Here is a 21,757-nt window from a genome sequence, read left to right as displayed (position 1 = left end):
AGAGCAACGTGTAGGCTTGTGCTATACAATGTCCTCAGCAAGAATACTCAAACAGAAACCTGCCACTGACTTGCTGCCCCTCAAAAGCCCTTCCACACATGGAACACAAAGTTGGGCTGCTGGCACAGGAGGTGCACAGGAGTTTTTGAGCAGTGCCTGATAACTGATTCCTCTTTGGGGGTTTGTAGTTCCAGGGTCACTGGTGCACAGCAGGGTTGATTGCGCAGCCAGGACAGAGCTGCTGCCTTCCCTGGCTCAAGGCCTGACCCAAACAGGGCCCCAGGAGAGCCATGGTGCAAGGTTCTGTCATCCTCTTCTTTCCAAGGCAATCAGTCCCTCAGGAAAGGTCAGGCTGCCATCAGCTGCAAAGTTCCTGTTAACCCTCTCCAGTCAGGAGTGGTGAAAAACCATTACTGACCCCTGTTCAGAACTTCAAGCAGGAGCCTTTGGAGCTTCTTGCCAACCTCTGACAATGCAAAGTACAAAAAGCGATCAATTAATTTTACTGCTTTTTCTGTTTCATAAATTGTCCTCAGATTATGATGCCATTCAAAATCACTTGCTGCATTCAGATGCTTTGTAAAAAAATAAGTTTCTTCAACACTTCATAACAATTATTTGTAATCTACATTATTTTGATAAGACTTTGTTGATGATACCGTGATTTTTTTTTTTTTTTTGGTCCCGTGATTAGAAGAGTTTTAGATTTCTGAATTATTAGATTTGGAGGTGAGAATTCAGAATTTGATTTCAGTTAGTAGGCTTTCAATCCAACGAGATAATAGTTCATTCATTCCATGTCCTTGAGCAGCACAAACCAGAGGTTTCAGGCAGTTCTTTCCCCCCATACTTTGACGTATGAGTACATTTGACAAAGCTTTATCTCCTAGAAAATTATTCAGTCTTTCTTTCAAGCCATATAGAATTCTCCTGCTTTCAATAAAAACCCCAGATGTTCCTATGACTTCCCCCTCATTAAAATAATTTGCTACAGTATTCCTGGGAAACTAATAGAAGTAGTTGAGAATACAAGCAGAATTTGTAATGAATTTTCACTCACTTTTAAAATATTTTCCTAGCAAAAGTTCCAGGTTTTGGGCTGTTGTTGCTCATTTTTATCCAGACTCATTATACCTGGTTTAGTGACATCAGCAGTCTGGATCCTTTTTCTGGTCAGCAAAGAAAAAGAAACTTTCCCATGTGGATTGCATTTCCCAAGGCTGGTCTCTCTACTGACTAAAATAGGAGGCTGGAAAAACCAGCAGACCTTAAGCACCTCAACAAGATATTTAAATTTAGGTGGGAAATGCCCTGGCTCTGCTTGCTCATCCTTAGGGCTCGTTCTGTGAGTGAAAGGATGGGGCACAAATCTGGAAAAACCCAAGGAAATCTACCACACATCTCCAGCAATCCTTACTGGTCTTTTCTGGTACCATTGAGATTTATTTTAAAGAATCCACCAGGGTCAAAATTGTTTCCACTCTCACTGAAATTATAACTCTATTTCTCAGCCTCATCAGCAGCATCCTGGGGCTTTTTTTGCTCACCAGGGGAAAAGCAATAGATCAGGTCTTTAACATGCACAATATTAACTTTCTAAATCCTACTTTCTCTCAGGATTTACTCAACTAGATAATTTCTATTTATTTTGGACACATTTCTGATATCGTGTCTATAGAGATTTGTGGGGAAAGTACAGATGATACAAGGTATTTTGCTTTTTACTCTTAACCACCCCCTGATCACCACGACCAACAGTCTTTCTGTCTCCTTTCACATTTCCATTTTCTCCCTTCCCCTGTTTCTCTGCACTCAGCATCCTGCAAGAAGTGCTGTACAGTCTTCCAGTAAATATCTCATTTAAAGAGTGAGGAAGCCTGAATTAAATAGGGCAGGGACTCTTGCTGGCCCGAGTTAATGGAGATGTCTTTTAGTGAGTGTCAGCTCCAGACAGTTCAGCTCCGCCAGCGTCGTGACAAACCTCCCTCCCACATTTAACAGTGTGTGAACAATATCCACTAGGAAGGTGTCTGATACCATTTGGATGGGGCCATGGCTCATTTTTAGGTATTTTCTTGTAATTCAGGGCTATGGCTTATAGCCTCATATAAGTGAATGAGAACAGTGAGAAAACCAAGTCCTGGAAGGAGGAGCAGCTGATGGTGGCTCAAATGCAGACAAGAAACCCCATCATCTTGGCCCAGTCTTGATAAATTAATTATGCTCTGTCCTGCAACCAGTGGAAAATGTGGATGTGTCTACTTGATAGCTACAGAAGACAACACCACAAGTCTGGAAGGTGAAATTATTCTAATTGGTGCAACTGAAGGCAGAATTTGGGACAGTGTTACCCAGTATCTGGAAATTTCATTATCATAGTTGTGGTCCTCTCCAATCTTCAGAGAAGCAGCATCTGATAGGGGATCATGCACTGGTAGTGATGCATTGCAATTAGAATGTAAAAATTAGCCCTGCTCTTGACACTCTCAAAATTGTGCCATCTTGTACTCTGGGACAATCATTAGGGAAATGAACAATTTCCCCTGGGTGGTATCTCCCACCACTTGGCAGTTTCATAAAAGTGATCATTTCAGGAGTGACAAAACTTCCATCTTTGCTGGGAGAAAAATAAAAAACAGGTTAATTAACCCAAGCTCTGTTTTCTGAAGCACACCCTCTCAGAGCATCAGCACACCCAAGAAGTTGTGCTACTAATGCTTTTTTTGGTGCAGAAAACCATCTTGTGTTTTCACATATGCTTCCAACACGAGAAGTTTCCTCATTTTGACAAAATGTGTTCCCTATATTTTTAGAGCTGGGTTAAAACTTCACTGCTGAGGAGAGGACACAGGGCAGTCACACAGCTGCTCCCAGAGCAAATGTCAGAAGTGCTGGCACTAATGGGGAAGTGACAATGTCCTTTGCTTCCCTGCCCTGCCCTCCACTTCTCCCTTCCTCCCTGGGCCTGACACCCTGCACAGGGAAACCTGCCCCTTGTTTGCAGATTAATCAGCTGTTATCCTGCCCCAAAACAAACAAACAAACAGAGACTCCTCTGTGCAAAGATACCATTAATATATAACCACAAGGATCAGAAAACCAGTGAGAGTGCAAACACAGCCAAGAACATGTTTGCAGTGTGTTCAGGATGGATTGCCCAACACTGAGGGAAGCAAAACACAAAAGTTGCACTTCCGCCAGACAACATGAGTGTCTCATCACCAAAAAAAACAGGTTTAAAGGCTACACTTGCCTTCCCTCGTGCACTCCTCTTTTCCAGTAAATAGATTGTGATTAACTCTTCCTAAATAGGAAAGTAACACTACATCTATACGCTTCTTTTAAAAAAGTAAAGATACGTTAGATGAAAAATGAGAGGGGCTTTGTAGAGGGATAAGGAAGAGCTCCCCAAGGCACACAGAGGTGATCCCAGTTCACAGCCCACCACATGAGGTGGGATCCATCACTCCTGGAAATGCTGGCTCACACTTCTCTGAGCCCTGAGCAAGTTACTTCCAAGTACCTTCCTCATCAGGTCTCTTCAGGACTAACCCACATCAACATTTGTTGCTGAATTCCAGAAAAGAATGGGTTAATGGTTCACAAAAATCAATAAAAGACTGCTGTGATGGAAGAGCCATCCTGGAATGACAGAGTGTTTTTTCCTGCCAGCAATACTCTCACATTTACTGAGAGAGCCAAAGCTGTGATATCTAATTCTGGCTTAAAGTCTCTCAAAGCTTGGTGTTCTCCACCTCCCCTGCTAGTGACCAAGCAGGTTTTTTTCTGTCGAGGCTGGAGTTGATGGTGATGTTAAAACAAACAGCCAGGACTGTCCCTGTGCCCCAGGCACACGAAGCAGTGAGCACAGCAAGGTTCATGCTCCCTGGCTGAATTTGTTCAGTGTTAGCACCCAGCAGCAGCCCATGCAGCTGATTGCTGCAGTGCTCTGGGTGTTGAAACACACACAGCCTCTTAGGGCTTCCCCTTTGCATGGTCTGTCTTTTCAGGCCTCAACTTTTCCTGCCTGTTTGTTTATTATTTATTTATTTACAGTAATCTCACTACAATATACAGTGACCAGTGCTCTTTAGATCGAATAAAAAGGCTGCAGACATGGTTTATGTCCTCATTTCCCATTTCAGACTACTTCAGGAGCCAATTTTTTAAGCTTGTCAGAGCAGTGTCCCCCTGGTGACCCCTTGAACTCTCAGGGTTCAAAGCCCCCTGCAATGGTCCCTCAGTTGCAGGAGATTTCAGTCAGGAAAAAGAACATTATGGATCAGAAAGCAGGATTAAGCTCTGACATTTCTGCTTGAAGCTTGACCAAGCAACATGGAACACACTGAGAAATCCTCTTGGTGCACCTGCACAGGACCAGCCAGGTCTCCAGCCCAGCCCTGGGCTCCGTGCACACACAACAACAGCAGAAACACCATCACATCCTACTAACAATAACTGACAATATTAACAACACAAATACATATTTTTGGACATATTGTTTTATTGGACTGTTTTTAGCATAGATTTAATCTCTTCACCTTTGGCACTGAGAATGTGCTTTAATTAACCCACTAGCGAAACACTAGGCTGGGATGGTCTGATCATTTTTAACTGTATTTTCCTGAATTAAAACAATGCTGGCCAAATTTACTGTACACTGTCACCTTAATTACCTGTCTTAAACAATCCCTTTCACACCCACTTGCAGTTTATCACAGTGCAACACAAAAACTCTTTCTCTAAAAAAAAACTTTAAATGCTTCTGAGATTCAAACTGTAGATTGCTTGTGCAGCTATAATCTTAAAGAACATCTGCTACATTTGTGTGGTAAAGGAAGTCTCTTTAGAATACAGCCTTTGATTTCTATAAAAGACAAATCAGGCCACATGTTTTTGTTTTGAATGCTTCTCATCACAAGAGGAAATTTTCTGCAGCTTGGAATTTTGAAGGCATGAAAAATGTATTTATTTTTTTTAAACAAAGAGCACACATAAGAACATCAACAAAACTCCTCGGAAGTGTTAAAAACCATTCCTCTATCATCTTTGAAGAAACACTAACAACTGCCTGACCCATATTTTGATCTACCTTTCTGTCTTAAGTTTATCTGGGTCATATCACGTCTTTGATCCAAACATTTAACTCCCATTGACATCTCAGACCTTAGGAGGTTCACCCATCATTAGCTCTGGAGCTGCTAATAGCCCAGACAAGCAGAAGATTGGGAGGTTTCACTGGGCATTTTTCTATTTGTCTCTCAAAGTGAGTGAGTCAATAGTGGTGGATTGACAAACTGGCTTTGACACCGGTGCGCATTGAAGGTAGGAATCGATGGTACCTTGTGACTGAGTGATCCAGAACAGATTTTTTTTTGCCTATTTTTTAAGAAACTATGAAAAAAATAAAAGCTTCTGGCTTTTCATAGGGAACCCCTTGTCTAAGATTTTAAAACTGGTTTGTTGCTGCCCATTTGTTCCACCTACATCTCCTCTCTCTTCTTCACAGGGATCCTAGAGATGCCTACACTGAGCTTTTGCAAAACAGACCACACTTGTAGAGAATCATCTTCTACACTTCTCAACCACCCAAATGCTTCATACTATCTCTCTCTTCTCTGCTTCTTTCCCCCTGCTGAGAAGCTTTGAGCTAAACCTGCTCCAACCACGTCAAACAAAAGGTCAGATCCTGCTTAAGGTGGGCTCTTAATCCTGGGTGTGGAATGACACAGTTCCACTCTCCCTTTTGCAGGGTTAGAGGAGCCCACAGGTCCCTGCTGCAAGCCCAGGGCAGGAGGGAAGCAGCAGGGATGTGATGCAGGAGCACAGTTCAGCCAGGTACACCAGCAGATGTTACATTTAGAGCAGTGCAGCTCTAAAACACAATGTCTATTGTCTGGGCACATGAATCAAATGCACAGTCAGTATCTGCCTTTTGATAAGCTTCTGATTAGCAAGATTATTTCTATTTTTGCATGCTAGGAATAAACTTTTGCCATGATTTGAAATGCAAAAGATACAGTTCTGCATAACTAAGACACTGATACAGAAAAACAATTATGATTAAATTTTAAAAACTCACATCACTAACCCTGTAGCATATCCCTTACAGTTTTGGAGGTCTGTCAAGCTGGTATGGCTAGAAAGTGTCCTCCTGATAGCAGCTGTGACCTGAAACACATCCATTTTAGTGATAACTGCTGTCAAAGTGGGGAGACAAGTAACGAGGGCAGAAAGGCATTTCAGTTGTAGCAGCTTGGATAGCTCTCCTATAATTTGTATGTTGGAAATACTTCATTAGCTGTCGATTATTTTTGGTTTGTGGAGGAGGTTTTCTTTTCAGTTCATTCATTTCTCTTATAAGCAGTCACTCATCCCATGTTTTAATGCCAAAGAAGTATCAAAATTCATATGTTTATACCTTAGGTGCTGCAGAGAGCTCTCTGAAGTCAATACAAAGATTCCAGTTAGTTTAAGGTCCACTTGTTTGTGACTCTGCTTTTCCTGCTGAGCTTCTAATCAAATTCAGCTTTACTGTTCTGTGAAATACAGGATCCTTCTTAATGGATCATAGACTCTGCTTTATCTGAAGATTTACTGTGAAAGAGAATAATCTTTCTTTTGCATGTGGAATGGAGAAAGTCCATGGAGATAACTTTGGAGAGGTGGGGAGGCTCTGTCATTGATCACCCATGGCTCTAACAGAGGTATCAGGCTTTAGGCAGAGTGGACAATGGATCAGAGCTCTCCCTGAGCTCCCACCCCCCTGTTTTCCTGTAGAAATCTCTCTCCCAGCCAACAAACCAAGTTCCTCCACTCCATGTCCCCGTGCATTTGGGAGATTGAACACAGTGCAAACACACGCTGGAGTCTGCTCTAAATGGTGGCAGGTGTTCTTCATCACTGCAAAGGAGCCTCTTGTGCAAGTAGCAAGACAACGTTTTTAATTTTTTTTTTTTTTCATGGAATAACTGTGCATTTACATAGCTGTGAAATTACTTTTCTGATAGAGAATCAGATTTGTAAAACATTTGGTGCATCTTTTTTTCTGTAATCATGTCTTCCCCGTGCTCTGAGATGCAGCATTCCTTGTAAAAAAACCTCTCCTCAGTACCCTCAGCAGTAGCATCACACATGGAAAAGAGATCCTGCTCTAGCTGTCAATCCAGCATCTGCCAAAGCCTAGAGGAATGCCCAGAAGAGCTCCCAGAGGATCCAGTGAGGTGTGGATTGGGTGCTGAGCTCTGGGTGCAGTGAGTAACCCACCCACTGCACCCTGCCAGCTTTCAGCTTCGATTCATGACTGTGCAACTCTTTGCAGAGATGATTCACAAAGCCTTTCAAGTGCACCAGAGCTCATTTTTGGCCAACGTTTTCACTGTTTTCATGTGATTTCTGCAGAAACATGCTGAAAAGCTGGGGTCTCACTTGAAGCTGTGGTGTACTCTGAGCTCACAACAAAAAGTGTGGTCAGAGGGGAAGCTGAGTCCTCAGCTCACTCCTGAGGTGAATTAGAATGGCACAGCTCCCTGATTTTCTGGTGTTTTCTACTCACTGTCAGTCTGTTCAGAAGTTCAAGCACTTCAAGAAAGTCCAAGCATGTATTTCACTTTTACTGAGATGAGAAATATCAGCTATGTTAAAACAGCAAGCAATCAGGATTCTGCTTTGCTGTGAATCTAGACCCCTTTTAAAAATTCTGACCAGATTTGGGGAAAAGTCAGACACAGCTTCATATAATACCATTGCAGCTAGATTTTCAGCTCTTCTTTACACCTATGGCACTGAAGTTCCAATATATTTAGCCTTTTTTAATATAGATAATCTTGTTTCTCAACTATAAAGCAAGTGCTGGTGAGGGGGTGGTGACTGTCACTGCAGGATTGAAAAGAGGCAGAAATGCTTCTGCAGTGCCTCACATTGGATGGAGTTCTGACCTTTTCTCCTGCATCCAGAGATGGAGATGGAGCAGCTTTTTCCAAAGAGCTCAGGTCCCAGTAGTTCCCATTATAACTCCATGACTCAGCACCTAACGTGATCTCTGCCCCTGACACAAGCAGGGTGAAGAAAAAAGAAATACCCAGTCACCCTTGGAGCGACGTGTCTTGCTGACAGTTAATTTGCCAACAGCACTCTGCGGCTTTGTATATTAATTAAGCAGTGAATTAATTAATTAATGTCGCCGGCACGGAGAGCAGAACATACCTTTGTTTCATAATGCCTAATTCCATTATCAACAAGCTAAATTCTGCCCTCAGCTCACCTACATGATGGCACTGCTGACTCCAACAGATGCCACAAGGAAACCTCTGGGGGCAGTTTTTGGCCTGACTTGTTTCATTGTGCTACAGACAGCCATGAGGCATTTTCATTCCTGTAAGTAAATTTTCCTTCAGAAGCTTGGCAAAGTAAAACCTCAGACACTTTTGGGCTCTTTGCCCAACTTGAGAACAAGGGGCACAAAAAAAGGTTCATTTTTCTCACCAGCTACAAATTTGATTGACGTGGAGGGCTGGTCTTATAAAGCTGAGATCTGGCCTGGGTTCAATGTACTTGGAAGCCTAGTTACAAACGCATTAAAACAACTTTAACAGAGATTTTGTCAACCTATCAAAGACAAATCAAGAGTGATTTCCCTGATGCCTCTGCTGAATTGGGTAAATTCCATTTATTGACTTCAAGCACGGTGTGCTGGTAATTTTTTTCTCTGTCTTTTTCTCCTGAGGAATTTGACATGATCAGATCCACTCTGATGTTTCATAATCACATTTTCTTTCCCCTTCCTGTCTTCTCCTTTGCAGGGTGCTTTCAGTGTTGCTACCAGGTATAAAATATATGTATGCTGGAGAAAAGAGATGGGCCAAATTCAGAAGTGTTCTCAATCAAAATGAACTCAGTAGAACTTACTTTAACATGGCCTGCCCTGCAATTTCTTTGGCTTCTATCACATAGAGGCCTTTGGAATAGTATCTATAGGACTGCTCAGGTTAAAAAAAAAAAGCCATTAAGAACAGCTTTTATGAGATGTAGAATTAACTAAATGCCTTCAGCTTCCTGCAGTGGAAGATCATAGATTGGAGGAGGAAAAGCATGTTATGTACAGCATGAAAAGGGTTAAATGTGTGTTGGAATAAATGTAATTTCCAAGCAATAAAAAACAACTGGATGAAATTTCCATGGACATCATAGAGGTGAGGCACTAGGCTTCAGTGGCATGTGGAATAAATCTGAGTAGGACTGTCTGAAGGATTCCCTGTGCTAGCAGAAAGATTGGCCTCATCAGGGTCTGGAGTTTTCATTTTATGCCATACTCATTTTCAGTTTGTGTAGCACACACTTCTCACAGAGAAGCAGTGATACCTGTCCCCTGACCCTGGGGAAAGGCAGAGAGACTCACACAGGAGCTGCCACATCCCCATTTAAGGGGAGACACTCTTGCCAGCATGAAAAGTGCACCAGCATCCTGGACCAGTTTCCATGGGTGAAGCTTGGTGTGACTGACACAGTTCAACACATTCCTTGGATCTTGCAGCCATAGCTGCAAGGATTTTGGACAAAACCCATGGGAGCCTCAGTGATTTCAGCTCTGCAGAGGCAGTGGTCCCAGGGCAGACCACAGCGTGCAGCTGAGCCCTGACACACACGGTGCCACACAGCCAAGGTGTGTTTAAAGCCACCAGCCGTGCCTTGCAGTGACTGTAAGAGCAGAAACACCGAGTTCCTGCCATGCTGAGCCTTCCCAGCTCCTCTGCAGGGCACAGCTGGCCTGGGGCTCCTCAGCATGGCAGCAGCCAGGGGCCAGCAGGCTCCCAGAGCCCTTTGGCACACCAGGGTGCACATCGGCGTTGTCCTCGCTGCCATTCTTTGTCACCAGGCGGGAGGACCAGCCAGCCAGAATGTGGCACTGCCTTGGATGTGCTGAAGGAGCCTCCTCGGGAATGCACCTCCTTGCCCTCAGCCTCGGGGCAGTGGGCAGCCAGGGAGCAAGCCTGGCACACACATCCTTTGTTCTCTCTCTTTCCTGGAGGAGAAAACCACAGCTAAGCAAGATTTCAGCCATGTGCTCCAAGTCAGACCATGATTCAGTGATCAGCTGTGAGGGCAGACGTGCTGTGCTAGCCACTATTCCTGTTTCTCCCAAGTTAATGGCGATGGATTTATTCAGTGCATATTTATTTTGTGGGTGTCTTTTTCATGACATTTCCTCAATTTCTTGACTTACAGTTTTCATTATTGTGAAATTTGATTACAGAACCAAGCAAAATCGCAAAGCAAGGCATGTTTCCACCATAATTTCACTCCAAGCTAGCCCCATCTCCACCTGAGGATTGCATGGAGAGAGGATCGATTCCGTGTTTCCCAACTGACAGGCTCATGAGAAATATTCTGATCTTGTTTGGATCCCACTGAGAATATTTCATATGTTTAAAGGCCTGCTAAGTTTTTTTTTCTCCTGTTTACCTGCTGCTCCACATAGTGAAACAGCTTGGGAATGAGGGAGCAGTGCTTCTGGATCCTCGACAATGTCAGCTGCTTTGTCCTTTGCTTTCTGTTTCTTCCTCTGTACATGCTCGCACAGATATTCCCTGATCAGAGCAGGGTATGCAGGATACAGAGATTCTCACTGTGTCAAAATGTAGCATGCTGGCCTGGAGCAACTCTTCAATTTTTCACATTTATGTGACACTATAAAAGTAAGTAAGAGCCATGATTTTATCTTGTGCCCTAGTAGCTAGAATTTACATAAACTTAGAGAGGTCTTGAAATCACAAATGTGAAGTGAAGTATTGTGTATCATTAAAATAAATCACTGTCACAGCAGCCTAAAACTTAACTAAAATCTCTCTTTTAAGAATCAGTCTGTCTGGTCATAACAGTGCACCCAGCAAAAAGTTTTGCACTCAGTATTCTGTAGCTCATGTAAGTTACATCAATCTCTATTTTTGTTCTACAATTTCGTATTTAATATCATAGAGTTACCTCCCTTAACTATGTTTAATTTGGCTTTATGCTTGTTTATTTTCTTTGTCATGTCATTTTTTCCTCTTGTTGTTAGTTTTGTTTGGCACTCGTATAATCACACTTTGGAAACATTAACTAATTAACCTTCCTAATACTCCTGGGAGGTACTGCAGACTACGTCAGCCTTACCCTGCCTCCCACTTCATGATGAAATAAGCAGGAGTTGTCTTAGATTTGCATAAGGATGAAAAGAAAGTTGCCTGAGCCAAGACTCAAATCTGGGGTTCGAACTGGGACTTTTCCCTTTCCTTTTATACTGGGATTATTTTACAGCTGGTTGTTGGATCAGATTAAGCAGCAATGGCAAACAAAGGGGTCGTACCCCCTTTCCTGAGCTCCTTGTCACTCAGTACAGGCATTTGGGGCATCCCCAAGCCAAACACAGAGTGCTCCCATCCCACCCCACAGCATCATTGCCACACAAATAACAAAAGCTAATGTTGGTATGGCTCATCTCTTTGGCAGCATCGCCAGTACCGAAAGATACAAATAAAAAAAGGTATTTCCTGGTGGATACTATGCAAACCTCTATGAAAAATGGTCCCTATATTCAACAGCCCACAAACTCCTCTGTGTATGAACCTTCTGTCTGAGTAGGGAGCCCACCACCAGCTAGAGATCTACTGTAGAATCACAGAATCATTTAGGATAGAAAAGCTCTCTAAGGTCATTGAGTCCAGGCATTAACCCACCACAGAGACAGCACTGGAAAAACAGCCACTCCAGAGGATGGCTGGAAGTATAATTACCCTTGTAACTTTATACCTGGCATATGCAATAGATAGGTTAATGTTATCAGAGGGAGGAGTAGGAACAGGGTTGGGTAAATCAGCTCAATCACAGGGATGAAGGCTACCCCAGGAAGCCAACTCCAGGGAAGCATAATGGCAGGAATATGCCTCAGGAAGGAGGAGGCTGGTTTGTGCAACACCGAGTGGGAGAGGCAGTGGGAAGAGCAAAGCCAGCGGAGCCCTCTGATGCTTCAGGCAGCCCGAGCCCTGCCCTGGGGCTGTGTGGCTCAGAGCAGTGGTGTGGTGCAGGAGGTCCAAGCACAGTGTGGAAGGCTGGGGTGGGAAGCCCTCAGTAGAAAACCAGCCTGTGTGGAGGGATTGTTCAGCCTTAGGAGAGGGAGAAGGCTCAGCACAGCCACACCCATGCACCTGGGCAGCCCTGCACCTCCAGCCAGCCTGCTTCCACTGCTGCTTTAAGGGGAATAGGGCCTCCCTCTTCTGCAAGCTCTTCCAGTGAACTTGTATGTGAGCACACCTAAGCACTTCAGCAGCATCCCCTAGCTGCCAAAGGCCTGCTCATTGCCCTCCATTCACCTCTGTGCTCACGGGATCACAAACCAGTCCCTGAGACACACGAGTTCACTGCAGCACTGGGGCAGGTTCCCAGAGAAGCTCTGACAGGATAGCCAAAACCAGAACAGCTGAGAGGAGCAACAGCAAGGACTCAGTGTGCTTCTCCCACTCTGGTGGGCTGGACAGCCATGCCCATCCAGCAGTGAATCACAGCAATGACCCACTGCATGCTGGAGCATTGCTCCCATGTGCCAGCACACTCTTTAAACATTCCTGACTGCTGGGATTTGGTGAGAGCAGAGCAGTGTGCTGCCCCTTCACGCTGCGACACCACTGCCACATTCAGCACACCCCAGCTCCTCAGAGCAGAGTCACTTCAGCTTCTGAAGAGTGGAACCAGACCATTCTCTGTGTTTGTCTTTTCCAAAGAGCAGGAAGGTGAACAGGGGATCACAGGGGAGAAAAAGAGATTTGATGCAATCTACATATGTGTGTAAGTGGAATACACAGCTGTATAATGGAACAGCACAGTTTGAAATGTTTGTGAAGCAGGACAGTAGTGGGCTGAAATGTCAGCACTTCTCTCCTTTTTATGTGGTAGGAGAATAAGATTAAATTCCCCTTAAATGCCATAGTGGCTTCTGCCTTATTAGAATCATCTCTCATAACATTTTTAGAGTATTGTGTGGAATCCACTTAAACGAATCCCCATGAAATGAAGAGTGCTGTTAGAATAATCTGGCTCTTGTGCGGTGGGCTCTGCCTTGCACAGCAAGATTTGGCTGTGTGCTTGAGAGGGGGAGCAGGCACCAGCTTCCCAGCTATTCATATTTAAGTATCTCAAAAGGCACCAAGACACTTGCAACGATATTGTATCACACTGCTATTTGAGCACGGAGAGAAGGAGCTTTGAATAATTAAAATCAATTAAAAGGCTAAAGGATAGGGATTCTTCTTGTCTTCAGAGAACACTTTACAGCAGTAGGTAAATGTTTTCTTGCCTTACCCAATAATTATCTCTCTCAAACACACCTACCCACACACAGTCTTGTGCAGCCACAGTTTCTCCTGGTTTAGATGTTGGAAGAGCTCAAGGTTGGTTATGTGGGTGCTGACACTGATGGCCAGAGCCCTCGCAGAAAGGAACTTCAGCTGCCACAACCTGGACCCTGCTGAAGACCAAAACCTGCTCTCACAACTCTGCATTCAAATCCTTCTGGAAATATGTAGCTCCTAGCAGAGCTGGGCTCAAAGTGACCAAAAAAAAAAAAAAAAAAAAAAAAATTCTAACATCTTAGATGGTAGCATTTTGTGCATGTGTGTGTCTGGTTTCGGTTCACGGGCTGGGAGAAGTTTGGTACAAGAGCACTTTCATCTCACCAAGCTGGAGTTCAGGAGATTAATGTCTATTATCTTGGAAAAAAAAGAAATAAAATCACAACTAGCCCCTTGATCTGCTCCATCAACTGATGTCTTCTCTGACTCAGGGCACCTCCACCTGAACACCCACTGACCTCAGCAGTTCCTGGTGGTGATGCAGCTCCGTGAAGCAATCCCAGTGGATTGCATTACCTGCTGATGAGCTGGCACTCCAAGCAGTGATGCAAACAGCGTGAGCTCTGAGGTTCTTTTTCCCTCTCCATCCCCCTTGGCATGCTCCTCTCCCTGCCACGTCCCTCTGCCTTTCCTGAGAGCCCCAAGCATTTGGCTTTCTCTGCTGCCTTATTCAAAAATCCCCATCACTTCCCATAGCATGAAATCCCTGGAACAGAAAGGAATGAATTGCTGGCTGACACATGCCCTGAGATAAAACAGCAGCTTGTGAATAAACACATAAAGAAGCCTTTGGGTCTGGGTTGGCTTCAGAATAGATCAGTTTATTTCTGCTGTGATTTGGGGAGTACAAATATCTTTACATTAGCAAACAGCACACGATGGGATTTGTATCCCAGCAAGGAATGTGTGTGAATTTGGGAAAAGCCAGCTCCTACCTTGGCAGTGCCCATGGAGGGAAGAACAGTCCTGTACGGTCACACTCACCAGAAGATTATTGTAAGAGTTTAATAGTTAACTTCACCTTTGATAACTCTTGTTCCACATCAGAACCTTCTTGCCTCCTTCTCCACTTCACTGACTAAACGGATTAATTGAAATTATGGAAATAATTTTGAAAAATACAGTAAAAAAATGACATGTTTGCTTTTGGGCAACAATATTTAAAATTTGAATTTTTCTGTGTTTTTTACAGGAAAAAAGTTCTGTTTGCAAGTTTATTTTTTATCTGCCAGCTGAAATCATATACATTTTAAAATGTGTATATATAGAGAGAAAAGCACCAGAGCATTTCCAGGTGACCTGTTCGGTGGAATGGGAAGCTCCTGTGCTGCCCAGTGGGTGCCAGTGCTGGTCACTGAGGGAAGGATGGAACCACACAGGTGAGTTGGGGATTCAGGTTTAGACTCAAAGGACTGGAAACAAATCCATCCACTTCTGCCTGTGAGCCTGGCAAAAGTTGGATTTCTGTGCAGAGCACCGAGAGCCAACGGGTGAGCACACTCAGTATAAAGCAATTTAAAAGCACTAGCAAGAACATTCCCTCCATCTCTATTTAAGAATACCCCTTAGCACCTGATCCAGAATTTCCTTGTGCATTCTTGGTTGTTTTAGGAAAGCATGTGTGCTCTTTTTGCCTTAATATTTTTAGCTGAGCTCTCTCAAGAAAGCACAGACAATGCCCTGGCCCTCCTCTGGAGGTTCCTGGATAGCAGCAGCGTGGAGCAGCTCTCTGTGGTTCAGATGTGTTTCAAACACGGGCCAATTGCCAGGGTTTCATTAAGTGAACAACATGTGAATGTAACCACATACAGAGCTGCTTCCATCCACGGAGCGCCCAGCGCCTCTGCACGAAAGCAGATGTTATGGAAACAGCCCAAGTCAAATAAGCAAGGCAAGATTACCTCCATAATGAGCTAAAAATTAGTTCTGCACCCTCTTGAAGGGATAAAGAAAAAAAAAAAAAAAAAAAAAAACAACCAGAAAATCCCCACTTGTTTTCCTAAAATAAACAGTGCAAGTGGCACAGACACACAGGCAGGTATCAGCAGGTGTAAAGCATTTTCCTTCTCAGTATTCCATACATTTAGATTTTAAAGATAAATTCGGACTCAAGACTAAATATATCCTACTGAATCTAAATGGATATAAATTACTTCTTCCAGCATAAAAAACATACTAAATAAGCTTCTGAATTTCTTTGCTTCTTAGACCCTGATTTATTATCTGGCTACAGGGAAGTGCTGTCATCACTGACATGTTTAGACAGATTAACACAAACTGATTATAGTCTATAAAATCATTAAGTTTGAAATACCTTTATTTTGCTTATTTTTTATTAAAAAAATATCTTTGAAATATGCATAGCACCCAGTGTATGTTATCCTTTGCCTACACAGGGTATTCCCTCTACTTTTAATGCAGAAATCTTAGACACACACTTTTCCCTCTATCTCTGGCTGAAAATACTTTTTCTCCCATCACTGCACATCACTGTCCAACAGCCATGTGCTCTCAGTGCTGCTGAAGGAAAAGGACTGGCCATGGTGTCAATCAGCAATTTAATTGTTAATTCCTTGCTCACAATTAATCTGAAACCAATGTTGCTCTCATTATCACCATTGTTCCAGGTCTGAGCCCAGGCTTTCCTTTTTTGCAGTGAGGAAAATGAAGAGGATTACTGGGAAGAGGAGGCAGCCAAAACACGAATCAGTGCTACTGGGCAAGAAGCCTCAGGGGTTTCCTCACTTTCTCCCAATTTTCTATCCCTTCTGAGCTTACTCATAAGGTACAAGAATAAGAATTTTAAAGGGAAGTCCCTTCCTGGTGGTTCTCTGCCCACACAGACATATTCTTCCTCTCACCACCTCTTGCTCCATGGTGCTCCATCCAAGAAATATGGGAGGGGAAAACAGGGAAGGTGAGCAATGTAACTAGTTTCAAAGAAAACTTTTTTCCTCATCAGCAGAGCTGAAAGGCTTTGAAAAATCTTCGCCTTCTGCACAACACGAGCAGCTACACAAACTTCTTTCTCTTCCCTTCTCTTTCTCCCAGGAGGAGGGTAGAACCTGAGAGATTTTTTTTATAGTTCTTCGTTACTTCAAAATGAACACTTTAATTCAAATTTCAGAATAGTTTTGCTCTTTTTCTTTCTTTTTTTTTTTCTTTTTGTTAATGAGCCATTGAATGAAAGGACTACTTTATCCATTTTTTGTCTAAACATTTTTGGGGGTGGAGTGATCATTAAAATATACTGATACATGAGTCCTTGCAGTTTGCAATTTGGCTTACATTGAGTAATAGTTATTTGTCTGAGTTAAATTAATGTTGATGGATTTCTTTCATATTTCTTCCTCACTCTGAATAAGATTTACTGAATGTAGCTTTTAAATGTCATTACATATGTGGAGCTAATTCACATCTGCATTTTTGTGCTGGGAGGGGTAACCTATTTTCTGCTTCCACTCTCAGTAGCTGGGCTCACATGTTTCAGGGGCTAGTTCTGCCATTCACTGCTTTCAAAGAGCCCTGATTGGCTTCAGTGGGAGTTAAAAGCACTTCAGGGCTTTAAGAAAGAGGTCTGATCAGTTTTTAAAGTGTTCAAAGCTGAATGGATTTAACTATTATCCATGAGTTTTCAGAAGTTTCTTTCAGTGACAATATGAACCTCAGTGCACTTAGTGTGATTTTTTAAAAAAAAAGGATTTGTTATATTGTGGCAATAACTGCAGAGCAAATGCTGCCTACAAGGAGTCAAAATCAGTTGTTCATCCAGCAGAAAGTCTCAGTCCATGGATGTCATGTGGGAAGGCTTGGCTGGGAGACATCAGCACAGCCAGGAATGTTGGCTCGTGGCAGGCTGGGACCTGGAACTTTGACAATGCTGATTAAGACCTGTGACAAATTTATATCATCTGCTCAAACTGCCCTCAGGACCACCCAGGTCCATCGAGGCTGATGGGCTGTTCCCCTTCAGCCCTTGCTCTCACCATTCCATCCACCCTGCTTCATCTCGGTTTTGTCACAGCTGCATTGAGAATCCAACACCTGCTGACATGGGCCTGGCTGGAGGTTCAGTACCTGTCTATCTGTCCCCTGGAAACAGCCAAAATGCCTGGAAAAGACAGAGTGTTTGACAAAGCACCTTGGAATTGGGATTTTGAGGTGCAGCAAGCACATTCCTCCATGTTCCCACATCACCCCTGTGACCCATCCCAACACCCAAACATTAGAATTTCTTAACTCTTAGGAGTTTAAGCACCTGCAGAAGGGCTGGCATATGGTGAAGTGCTCGACTGAAATGGGACAACCATGGAAAGAACAGCCCTTGGAGTCCAAAACTTAGCTAATGGAAATTGGAATGGTGCCACTGATTACAAGGGACTCTCCTAATTAGCACCAAGAGGAGAGAGGGAGCGTTCTGAGGCACAAAACACAGCACAGCAGAAGGTCCCAGCAGAACTCAGCAACCCTGACTCTGACCTTTAAAATCATATTCCTTTGGTAAGCTCAGTTACAATGCTAAAGTGCTCTTATAGAGATACAGTGAGTACTGAGGCTTACAAGAGTGTTTATATAAAACATATATATCTATCAAAGTGACAGCTGACTTTTAGTTAATCCTTGATAATTATGTTTCCTTGAGAATATTATGGAATGTCTAATTTGAGGGGAAAAAACCACATAACCATGTTGATTTGTGGCAGATTTATGCTTGCGTATGGCTTTGCATGTGAAGCTGATCAATATGTGTCATTAGTGTCTACATACATAATTTTTATGGCTCTTTTTAATAGGGTTTGCTTTATGTTTTATTTTGAGATTGCTAATGAAAGACAGCTATTTATTTAGAGGTCAGCATTAAGCTTGTTGTGATGAAATATGTATTTACTTTCTTTGTACTTGATAAGAATAATGCATGTACGCTTATTATGTCGGCAGCATAAGATTTATGATCTCCACCACTATTAATGTCTTGGCTTTTCAGTGCTTGGATTTTGTAAATGAGCTGATAAGTAGATACACTGCTGTTACTTAGCAACCTTAATTGAAATTTTTAAACAAAATACTTTCATTTTGGAATTTCCCAGGTAATTTTTTTTTGGCACTCCTTTATGAGTTTACTTTCTCTTTTCCTCCATTTGTTACAAGAAGATACTTCAGTTGTTTTTTCCTCCCCTTTTAGTAATTAAAAGAAAACAGGAGAGGCAACAAAGAAAGCAACTTTCAGCCAGTGATCCACAGCTTCTCCTTCACTCCTGACATTTTCCCTGGCATGCGTCAGCAGCGCTTTAACGAGAAAATTGCGCCGTCCTCTCGCCACGACCTCTTCGCAAGTTTTCAGCAGCACATAAACCTGCTGCTAAGTTTATGGAAGGCCTGTTGCAGGCAGGCTGCTGCCCAGGAGCAGGGGCAGGCAGGGCGTGCAGGGGCTGAGAGGGGCACAGGCAGCATCCCCAGTGACCAGAGCACCTGGGTGACCCCACAGCCACTGTGGCTGCCCATCACCAGCCCCACCTGCAGCCCTGACCACAGCAGCCCTGACCCCAGCAAGGGCATCCTCTACCTGACCCTGTTTCCAGAAGTGCTGCTGTTGTTGTTGTTATCAGTGCTTCTCAAATGATTTCCTGCTTATTTCTTTTTTTTTTCAGCAATAGGCTCCATGGCAGCTGCCAGGCTGTCCTTAAGTGCCTGTGAAAGCCCACCTGTAATGCAAAGTTAAATGTTAAGTCACAAATCAAGTTCTCTGCTTTTCTGTTAGAAAAACAAACAAACAAATACCCCTGTGCTCCCATCTTAGTGCTGAGATTGATTTTTCTTTATAGTTTCTATAGTCTGACTCCTCAGGTGCTGTATGAAAGACCATACCCTGTAATCATGGCACTTATCCTTCAACAATTATTCATCCTCTTCCTCCTTGAGCTCTTTTGGGGGCATAATGTTCAGGGGTGAGAGACCTGAATCAATTTAATCCCTCTGTCTTTTTTCTCTGTGCTTTGGTGCATTCAATACTTCTGTCAGATGTAATTATATCTGGGTAATGAGGAGATGAGTTCTGAGCCGAAGTGAAATAGTTACAAGGTGTGTGAGCTTGTCCCACACACAGAGACAGGAATTACAGGCTGAGGAATAAAAGTTTTCCTTGTCAGTGTGATCTGAGAGGTGTCAGAGGAGCAGCAGCTACCAAGAACAGAACAAGCCAGGGCTCATTCAGCCTGCTCCATACATGGCAGAAAGCACCTGGATCCTAACTTTTGTTTAGAGAAAAAGTTATTAAAAAAAAAAAAAGGTTATTTTTAGAAGAGGCCCCAAATTAGTAAAATCATCCACACTACATTTAAGAAACCATTCCAGTAAACTCAGGAGGGGCTGGGATATATTGTCTGAATACTCCAATTGCCCATCTCACCCCAAAGGTGCCACTAGGACACTGAGGTTGCACCAAAGGCAACTGAGAGCAGAACCACTCCATCCAAGTGAGCACCAGGCTGGCTTTTATAGCTGTTTTTTAATTTTATTTGCTGTTTTATGTGAATTCTGCTGAAGGAGAAAGGGTGTGGAGGTTTCAGAGCTGGAGCTCCTAAAGGTGTAGCATCCAGCAGCTGCTCAGGAAATATCAGAAAAGCCCACGTCACCGGGCTGGGAAGGGCAGCAGAGGGAACACAAAAGCCACTACATATTCCCTGCAGCCAAAGGTGTTTCCTTTAGGTCCTCTTTTCTGGATGTGGGGGGAAGAGCTGGAAGGACCAGGCACAAAAGCTGAGCTGGCAGCACCACGGTCACTTCAGGAGAAGCTGCTTGCACAGGGGAAAGGCAGCATTGACCTTCCAGCACAGGGGATGCACACTGACACCCCAGGGGCTTGGAGGGGAAGCAGCATCTCTGTGGGGCTGGCACCCTGCCTGGGGCACACACAGCTCTGGAGTCTCCACTGCCCTTTCCTGAGGCTTTCCAGGGGTCCTGATGTTGCAATTGGGTGAATATCCAGTATTTTTGTTCATTTAGGAATTAAAGTAATTTTTCACTTCAGGGTGGATTTAGCAGGTCATGTCCTGCCCCTCCCTAGCAGAGCAAATGTGAAGGGATTAACTAAAGGAGGGTAAAATCTTCAGTGTGATGTGACACCTGATCTGTCACCCCCACCACTGCTGCTGGCATGGGCTGGAATTGTGGCTGAACAGCACTAGAAGAATAGAAACAGTAAAAAGAAAAGTTTCACTTGAAATCAAAATTTTCAACATCTGCAGAAATCAATAACAACAAAAAATGTGTGGATATTCATCTCATCAATTTCGTATCCACTTTATTTCACAGAAAAGACAAATTTCTCTCAAACCCTCCATTGTCCTCACCCCAAAACATCTTACTGAACAGAAATCTTCAACCTACTTTGACTCCTGTTCTCTTAATTGGGGTAAATGTGGAAAATACAGTTTTATTAGGAGGTCTCTCAGCAGCATCTACGTCACTCATTGCAGTGAGTTCCCCAGAGTGTGCTGAAACATGTAGGCAGTGGGATAGAAGAAAGTTTTATGAAAAAGTAGTTGTTTTTCCCAGCTGGCTTCACCCAAGTGCTGCCAAAATAAAGCTCCTCACTCACACACCTTGGCTGTTTGCCTGCACAAGGTCTCCAAAATATCCAGTGGGTGGAGAACAGGGGCTTTTCCTTCCCCACCAGCTGACCCATCATGGCCCAGCCACTGCAGTTTGAAGCTATTTTTAATTCCAAAGGCAATCCAGATGATGACATAATTATTGTGGGAGCAATGCCACACAGGGCACCTGCTGAAACAGCTGAGAAAAAGCCAGGACAGTCCCCCAAAACACTGCCAGCATGGGAACACCCCAGGACAGCTGTGAGGGGCACATCCTGACTGTGAATGAGCACCCATGGCCTGCAGCCTTCTCTGCCCACAGAGATGCCACGCCCCATTTTTTAGCAAGTCTATTGGGGTTTAATTTTTTTCCTTTTGTTTAGACATTTCCAAAGGGTCTGCTCCAGCCTCAACACACAGGCAGCCTGCAGCCTGTGCCCCCAAAAGCCATGGGAGGTGCTCCACTGGCTTTAACGAGGTTGCTGCTGCTCACCCATTATCCTATCTACAGCTAGGTCACTTCAAAAGCAAGATTGCAGGGCAGAGGTGATATTTCTCTGCAGTGCTGGACTCTAGAAATGCAGGTGCTTCCTTGTTATATTATTCTGTTGGAAATGCTTATGGCAGCATTTGAGGGAAGGGAGGCTTCAGGTTCCCAATTACTGGGAGCTGATTTTGGTCCTACAAGCTCCAGGCCTGAGGGTGCAGCCAGAGCAAAATGATCAGAAAGAAAAAAAAACAGGAGAGGGAGTTTTTTTAAAAGTTTCAGTAGATTTAAATGGA

Source organism: Lonchura striata, chromosome 17 (assembly GCF_046129695.1).
Source record: "Lonchura striata isolate bLonStr1 chromosome 17, bLonStr1.mat, whole genome shotgun sequence".
Classification (NCBI taxonomy): Eukaryota; Metazoa; Chordata; class Aves; order Passeriformes; family Estrildidae; genus Lonchura; species Lonchura striata.
Note: the sequence above shows the minus strand (reverse complement) of the source record.